The sequence below is a fragment of the Atta colombica genome, unplaced genomic scaffold (assembly GCF_001594045.1).
Source record: "Atta colombica isolate Treedump-2 unplaced genomic scaffold, Acol1.0 scaffold190, whole genome shotgun sequence".
Taxonomy (NCBI): Eukaryota; Metazoa; Arthropoda; class Insecta; order Hymenoptera; family Formicidae; genus Atta; species Atta colombica.
In genome coordinates, this window is record NW_017259283.1 from 132,077 (window position 1) to 140,225 (window position 8,149).

Consider the following 8,149-nt stretch of genomic DNA (forward strand, 5'->3'; position numbering starts at 1 on the left):
TATATATATATATATATATATCATTGTTGTCAGCGTTTAATTGCTGAATAGGAAGTAATAAAGTATTGAAAGGACGCGAGTACCGTAAAGTATGACATCGAGGTTTGTAGAACTTTTAAGGTAAGAACACCAAATGTTATTAAAATTATTCGAAAGAACATTTGCGACAATTTTTGCTTTACCATAGTGAAACTGTAGAGAGAAAATGTAAACTTTTCTTGCGCTTAAGAAACTCGGATAAAAACTTTTCATCATCACTATAGCATAATTATCTTTTGTAATTTCATATATGCTTTATATTATATAATTTCATAGAAGCTGTTATATCTGCCATATTTTTAAAATATACGAAATATAGGCAATAACATTATACTTGTATCTATAATTAGTCACATATATATTAGTTACATATACAATATATTATTTAGATGAATTGAAAATAATATCATCTTACATCTTATCACGTATCTGAAGGCTGTGATCTATCAGTCTTTGTCCTTCGAAACTAAAAAAAAACAAATGAATTAATTGGCCACCGATATAAAACACGTTGTGTGTATAGAACACCTTGTTTCTTCTTCTAAGATATCGCTTTTATCCTGTGTAATCTGTAGCACAAGAAATACGTACAACTCTTCTTTGTACAATCACTTTGGGTGTGTAATGGGTTTTAAAAATTGTAAGAATCATGTAATTAGACGTATTTGCAGCAAAGTAATGCTCATTCCTATCGTTGCTATCAATATCTGCATAGCGAAAGGTATAGTAAATGTATCTTCAAGAAGTTGCGCATATCTGTGACAAATGAGGAATTTCAATCGAAGAGTTATATTTCATTTTTAAATTTATCCTGTGTGCACATTTATGTATGTCTACGCGAATGTATTAGATGTACAACTTTGCTTCCGCCGTTTTCCTATAGATGGCTTTAGCGGTAAGTGGTGGTCGAAATAAATAGATCATAGACGTCATACAATAAACTTGGGCATCTGTCAACATAACCTCATAGAAACATTAGTCGATTTGTGTGTGCATCATAAAGTTATTCTCGATTGAAAATGTCAGTTTACGAGCCAAATTCTCGTCATTTGCGGGAGGTTTTAATTTTTTGCTTCAATATGAAGAAATCTGCGGCTGAGGCTCATCGAATGCTCTCAAATACTTATGGTGAGGCCGCTATTAGTGAAAGAACGTGTCGTGAGTGGTTTTAACGCTTCAAGAACAGTAATTTTGATGTCGAAGACCGGCATAGCGGTGGAAGAGAGAAGGTTTTCGAAGATGCAGAATTGGAGGCATTACTTGAGTAAGACTCGTGTCAAAATCAAGAAGAATTGGCACGATCATTGGGAGTGACTCAATAAGCCATTTCAAAACGCCTCAAAGCCATAGGAATGATTCAGAAGCAAGGAAATTGGGTGCTGTACGAAGCCCAGAGATGTTGAATGGCGTTTGTTTGCTTGTGAACAGCTGCTTGAAAGGCAAAGACGGAAGGGATTTCTGCATCGCATTGTGACTGGGGACGAAAAATGGGTTCATTACGATAATCCCAAGCGCAGTAAATCATGGGGAGTTCCCGGCCATGCTTCCACGTCGACGGCCAAACCGAATATTCACGATTCCAAGGTCATGCTCTGTATTTGGTGGGACCAGCTCGGCGTAGTGTATTATGAACTGTTAAAACCGACTGAAACAATCACAGGCGATCAGTATCGAACGCAATAATTGATGCGTTTGAGCCGAGCATTGAAAGACAAACGGCCGCAATACAACGAGACACGATAAAGTAATTTTGCAGCATGACAATGCTCGACCTCATGTTGCGAAAGTAGTCAAGGCATACTTGGAAACGTTGAAATGGGAAGTCCTACCCCACCCGCCGTATTCTCCAGACGTTGCTCCCTCTGACTATCACTTGTTTCGATCAATGACACACGGCCTAGCTGACCAGCACTTCCGGTCTTATGAAGAAGTAAAAAATTGGATCGATTCGTGGATAGCCTCAAAAGATGACCAGTTTTTTCGACGCGGGATTAATACGCTACCCGAAAGATGGGAGAAAGTAATGGACAATACTTTGAATCATAAATGTATAACCAGTTTTTTACAATAAAGCCTCGAATTTCGGAAAAAAAACGGCGGAAGCAAAATTGTACACCTAATATTTCTAATTGTGCTTTTTTATATTTAATTTGTCGCTCTTTTTTTTCTTTTTCTTTTTGTAATTTATTCTCTTCTTTTTTATGTAATATTCTTGCTACTTAACGGAAGTTGCAACATTCGGAATTTTTTCTTTGGAATTTTTTCTTTTTATGTTCTTTACAGATTTTGACCAGAAAAATGTATCTTTGAATGGTGATGAAATCATAGTTTGTAAAATTCCTTTCTCATATTTTGTCTAAAATTTGTATAAATGAATATTTAATAAAATAAATGCCCAATATATGTATTGACTATAAGAATACATATTGACTGCGTTCAGTTAAAAAAAGTAGCTTTGCAACTGTTGTAAAGTTCCTTAATATAATTGATTTTGCCTCTAGTTCTTACTGGAACTAAATATATGAATTCATCACATATGAAAGAATTTTACAATAGTTACAAAACTGCTTTTTCTGCTGAATACGGTTATTATTATACTACGAAATAAAATATTTTTTAATTGAGAGTACTTTCAATTCACACTCATAATTTTTAAGATGATTTATATCATGGCCATTGTTATTATTATCACAATAATTAATCACAATTTGATTATCTAAGAAAATAATTCAATTATTTGTAAAGATAATTTACTAAATGTTATGAGTAATATTTCTTACAAAAACTTACCCGTAGAAATATAAGCATCTGTAATATTATTACTTTCTGTCATGTCCTGTGGTTCAATGTTCAACAACGTATTGTCAATATTATTACTTTCTTGGCAAATTTTCGTTGCTGTATTTATAACTGATGAATCTTGTGAAAAATGTGTATAAAAAAAAAAAGAATCATTATGCATATCATTTTGTTGTAGAAATCAAGATATCTTCATTACTTATTAAAAAAATTGCTTCTTCATTTGAAGACTTCTAAATATCATTATATTCTCCTACAATTAAATATTATAATTTTAATTATTTAAAATAATAATTTACGAAGAATGATAAACTTATTGAAAAACTAGATTTATAATGTAAAGAAATATAGAAAATAAATATAAATAGCTTGTCAAATATTTTCGTTGAAAGGAAAATTTATAAAATTTACTCTACCACAAAATTTCTTGATTTTTAACTACATTAAATAATCCATTTCTTATTGTCATTTCTTATGTCACTAACAGAGATATTATTAAAAGCAACATTTCGAAAATCTTGTAGTTTTTCCTCGCTTAATTGATTTTCAAGCATTTTGAGAAATTTTTTACGTTCATTTTCTCTCTGTTTTTGATTATAACAAGATTCAGCTATAATTGATTCAGTTTTCCTGCATACAATTTAAATTCATTTGTTCATTTTTATTTAAAATATTATAATTAACAGCGTCCAAGTAAAAAGGTAGAAGTCCACAAATTTTAAATCCGTTTTTTATCATTTCAGATAAATTTATCTTTTCAATCGCTTTTTCAAGAAGTTGTACAAAATCTTTTTTTCTTAAACGTTGTGGAGCATTATCAATTCTCCATTGATCATTTACAGATTTCCAAGATTGTTTCAGTGAATGAAACACTACAACGTCCAATGGTTGCAATATGTTGCATTTGGAAACAGTGTGAATAACTATATTTTGTTTTCAAGACAAAAATTAATCAATGGTAGTATGATGAATGGCTATAAAATAATATTGGAAATTAAATGACATTTTTTAGGATAGAAAACATTGGCTATATACTCATAGAAAAATTCACCGGTCAGCTATCCTTTTTCAGTTCTGACATTCCAATCTTGAGGAATTTTACTGACAATAGTATTAGTTAGTCTCTGATACCAGAATAAAATCATCGGAGGTATCACAATTCCGGCCGCACTCACTGTGAACAAAACCGTTAGACGCTCTTTTTCATCGCCATTAATTACTTTATACACATATTTGGAATCTTTTAAAATATGTTCTGCTTTTGGGCACAAGAAAAGATACTTTCATCAAGATTAAATACTTGAGAAGGATCAATATTAATAAGATCTTTTTTGTTCCAAGAAAATTTTGATTTTGTTAAATCATTCACGTAATTTTTCCTTTGTTGCTTCGGCACGTCTCTTTGATAGATTCTGAGTCATTCTTGTTATAAGTTCTGGATATCATATTTCTATGTACCTATAACATATTTCTATGTTCCTATAACAAAAGTTGATTTTTATTCACTGGAAATCCGTTGATAACAAAAGAAAATCCATTATATTACAAAGTTTTCTTTTTCTTCAGATAAAATAGAAGGTCCACGTCTAGCATTCATAGGATATTTATTATTGAGCTTTAAATGTAAAGTGGAATACCAAATTGATGCGATGCAGATGTCAATGATTTTCTTTTTATTTATACTTGGACTGTTTGATCCATCATTCTGTATGTATTTTCTTAATATTTTTTCTTTTGGCATTTTGAAATCAATTCTATAAAAAGCACAATAATTTTTACAAAATTATATCTTATTAAAACAACTATTTACAAAGAAAATACATATTATATTATACAGGTTAGAAACAGAGTTATCTATAAATATAAAGAAATAATAAGTTTGCCATAAAAAAAACATATTCTTTTTACATTATTTTACAAATAAATTTATAAAAACCATTGTGAAATAATAATTTAACAAATGTAAACATAATAATATTAATAATACTTACGATTTTTTAGTTCAATAACTTTGTTTATGTACAGCAATATCTCATCGAAGTGACGTGCATCAATAACAGAAGCGCGTTCAATTATTGGATTTATAGCAATTGTATGTACCTATTTATGAACATCTTAATAATAAAACACGAATTTATTTTGCAATTTCTTTTTAATAGAGCTTATTAGATATTTCCGATGTTCAAAATATAATTTGTATTTTAATTATATAAAAATTTAAGCGTAAATTCGCTTACGATTTTTATGACGTTCTAACCAAAATGATTAAGACTTTATTCAAAAACATCCATTCTATGTTTCTTAGAAAACAAAAATTATTTTTGAAAAATCAAAATAATATTTCATAAAATGTTCTTTTCATCAACATCTAGATATATTAATTTATTTAATATAAGTACTTTTTAAAATCTGAATTAAGAAAAGCTTAATATTAATAAATTAAATATTGAAGTACAAATAAATTTCCGCCGTTTACAAAAGATGGTGTTACTAATAAACTATAGTTAAAATTGTTTTGTAAAACGACATATCGTAAGATTGGAATCCGGCAACATCATAACCTTGAAATATTAGCGATTTTGTATAAGCATCAGATATTTTTTTTTGTACGAAAATGTCGAGTTTTGAGCCGAATAAGCATCATTTGCGGGAACTTTTGATTTACTTCTTTAATATGAAAAAATTTGCAGCTGAGGCTCATAGATTGCTTGTAGAAGCATATGGTGATGCTGCCTTAAGTGACAGAAGTTGTCATGAGTGGTTTCAAAAGTTTAAGAACGGTGAATTTGACATCGAAGACAAAGAACGTAGCGGAAGGCCGAAAGTGTATGAAGACGCGGAATTGGAAGCATTATTGGATGAAGATTCGTGCCAAACGCAAAAAGAACTTGCACTTACATTAGGAGTGACTCAACAAACAATTTCATATCGTTTGAAATCATTAGGAATGATTCAAAAGCAAGGGAATTGGGTTCCATATGAACTGAAGCAAGGGAATTGGGTTCCATATGAACTGAAGCCGAGAAACGTTGAACGCGGATTTTTCACATGTGAAATGCTGCTTGCCAGGCATAAACGAAAAAGTTTTTTGCATCGTATAGTCACTGGTGATGAAAAATGGATCCACTACGATAAAGAAGAGGAAATTCAAAGAAGAGGAAATCATGGGAATCATCTGTTTCAACATCGATAGCCAAACCGAATATTCATAGAAAAAAACTCATATTGTGTATTTGATAGGATCAGCTTGGTGTCGTGTATTATGAGTTGCTCAAACCGAACGAGACCATTACTGGGGCTCTCTACCGAACACAATTGATGAGATTGAGCCACTCAAGGAAAAACGCGCCCACTACTCCAGGCATAACAAAATTATTCTCCTGCATAATAATGCTCGACCACATGTTGCAGCGCCGGTCAAAACCTACTTAGAAACACTCAAATGGGAAGTTCTACTCTACCCGCCGTATTCTCCAGATTGCTCCTTCCGACTACCACTTGTTCCGATCGATGACGCCATGACCTGTCTGAGCAGCACTTCACATCATATGAAGATACCAAAAATTGTATCGATGATTGGATAGCTTCAAAAGATGAAGCGTTTTTCCGACGCGGTATCCATATGCTACTAGAAAGATGGGAACAAGTGGCTAGCGATGGCCATTACTTTGAATAAAACATTATGTACCGTTCTTTCACAATAAAAATGGCGGAAATTTATTTGTACTCCCAATATTAATAAATTTATGTTTTCATTCAAAAATTGGTCTTATTCAAAAATTAGTACGTTTACTTACTTACCATGCATCCTATTTTTCCTGTTAGGCGTTGTCATCTTATTCTTCTAGCACGCGAAATATTATATTTTATTTTATTTTGTATAATTATTCATTGTGGAATAATAACAGCGCGATTTATCGAACGCGATGATGCGTGCATAACGTGATACCGTAAAGGTAAGATGGAAAGAAGAAAGGAACGCTTAATTGCAAATTCTGGGATATACAATTACATACGCATTTATTTTTCATGCAATGCATTATGTATAATATTATCTAAAGCGTATCAATATACACGATCAATTTGCATTTGATAGTTGAATTTTTATCATAAATTTTACGTAAAATGTTTGCCACATCACTTTTGTTAGTAATGCAGTTTTGTCGTATATAACTTACAAAATATTTAAATCTTTCGTTTACACTATTGTACACTATTGTATATATTGTACATTGATACAAATCGAAATATATGCTCGACACATTGTTCGAGTTCAAGCATAAGAAGTATAGTCGATGGTTTCATATATAAACACATGTCACATAATGATAATTTCACATTATTCATATCACGTATTTTTACGAGTTGGGTCATTGATGATGATGATGATGATGATGATGATGATGATAATGATAATGATGATGATGATGATGATGATGATGATGACGATGACGATGACGATGACGATGACGATGACGATGATGATGATGATGGGTCATCAGTGAACTACACCAATCTTTCGATATCAGCTCGTTTTTTGATGAATGCCGTCCATATAATATGAGGCAGAACGATGCAATTATCGGATATTGCCAATCGTAATTTCTGTGAGGGATTGGTCCCACGACGGTTCCAATCTTCAAAAATTTATAAACCATCGGTGTCAACGCTAATAATCTTATCAAAATGGTACGAGAAGATGTATTGTAAAATGTATTGGAAAAAAATTAATGAATAAGCAATATACAAAGAAACAATTTTCACAAACAAATATAATTGAAATACTTACTTGTTCCTCATATTGAAGATATGAATCCATAGTGCTGAAGATCACTGCAAGACAAATCTGTCTGAGCGACTGATGCAGTATTGTTGCTCCAATCTCTATAATTTATTTTTAAATCTTATCCCCTCCAACAATTTTTTGTAACAAAAGATTTTTAGAGACATCCGGTGATGACATTAATGTAATTTGATACCGCAAATTGCAGTGTCAGCAAATTTGTAAGTTTCAATATGACCTTGTCAGCGTAATATAAGAAATTTTTTTCAAGGACATGTTTCGCAATGACAATGATTAAAGTAATAAAAAGTAATTTATAGAGTCATATCGTCGTATTACACTATATACATGCTCGAGTACAATTTCACTCGCGGCTTCGAAGAATCGGTGAGACTCAATGTTTAGAGTTTATCATCGCGCCCAGAATACGACTTTTGAACGCCGTTTTGATGACGCGCCAGTCCGTAGCATCATTGGAAGAGTTTCAGGAACGCGATAGCGGATGGGCATTGTCGCGTATACTGAATT

The 8,149-nt window shown here is 31.8% G+C and overlaps 1 pseudogene; it reads right to left on the reverse strand.

Annotated features, from left to right (window-relative positions):
* Positions 1–29: 29 nt before the first annotated feature.
* LOC108686817 lies at positions 30–7,638 on the reverse strand (annotated as a pseudogene).
* Positions 7,639–8,149: the final 511 nt, after the last annotated feature.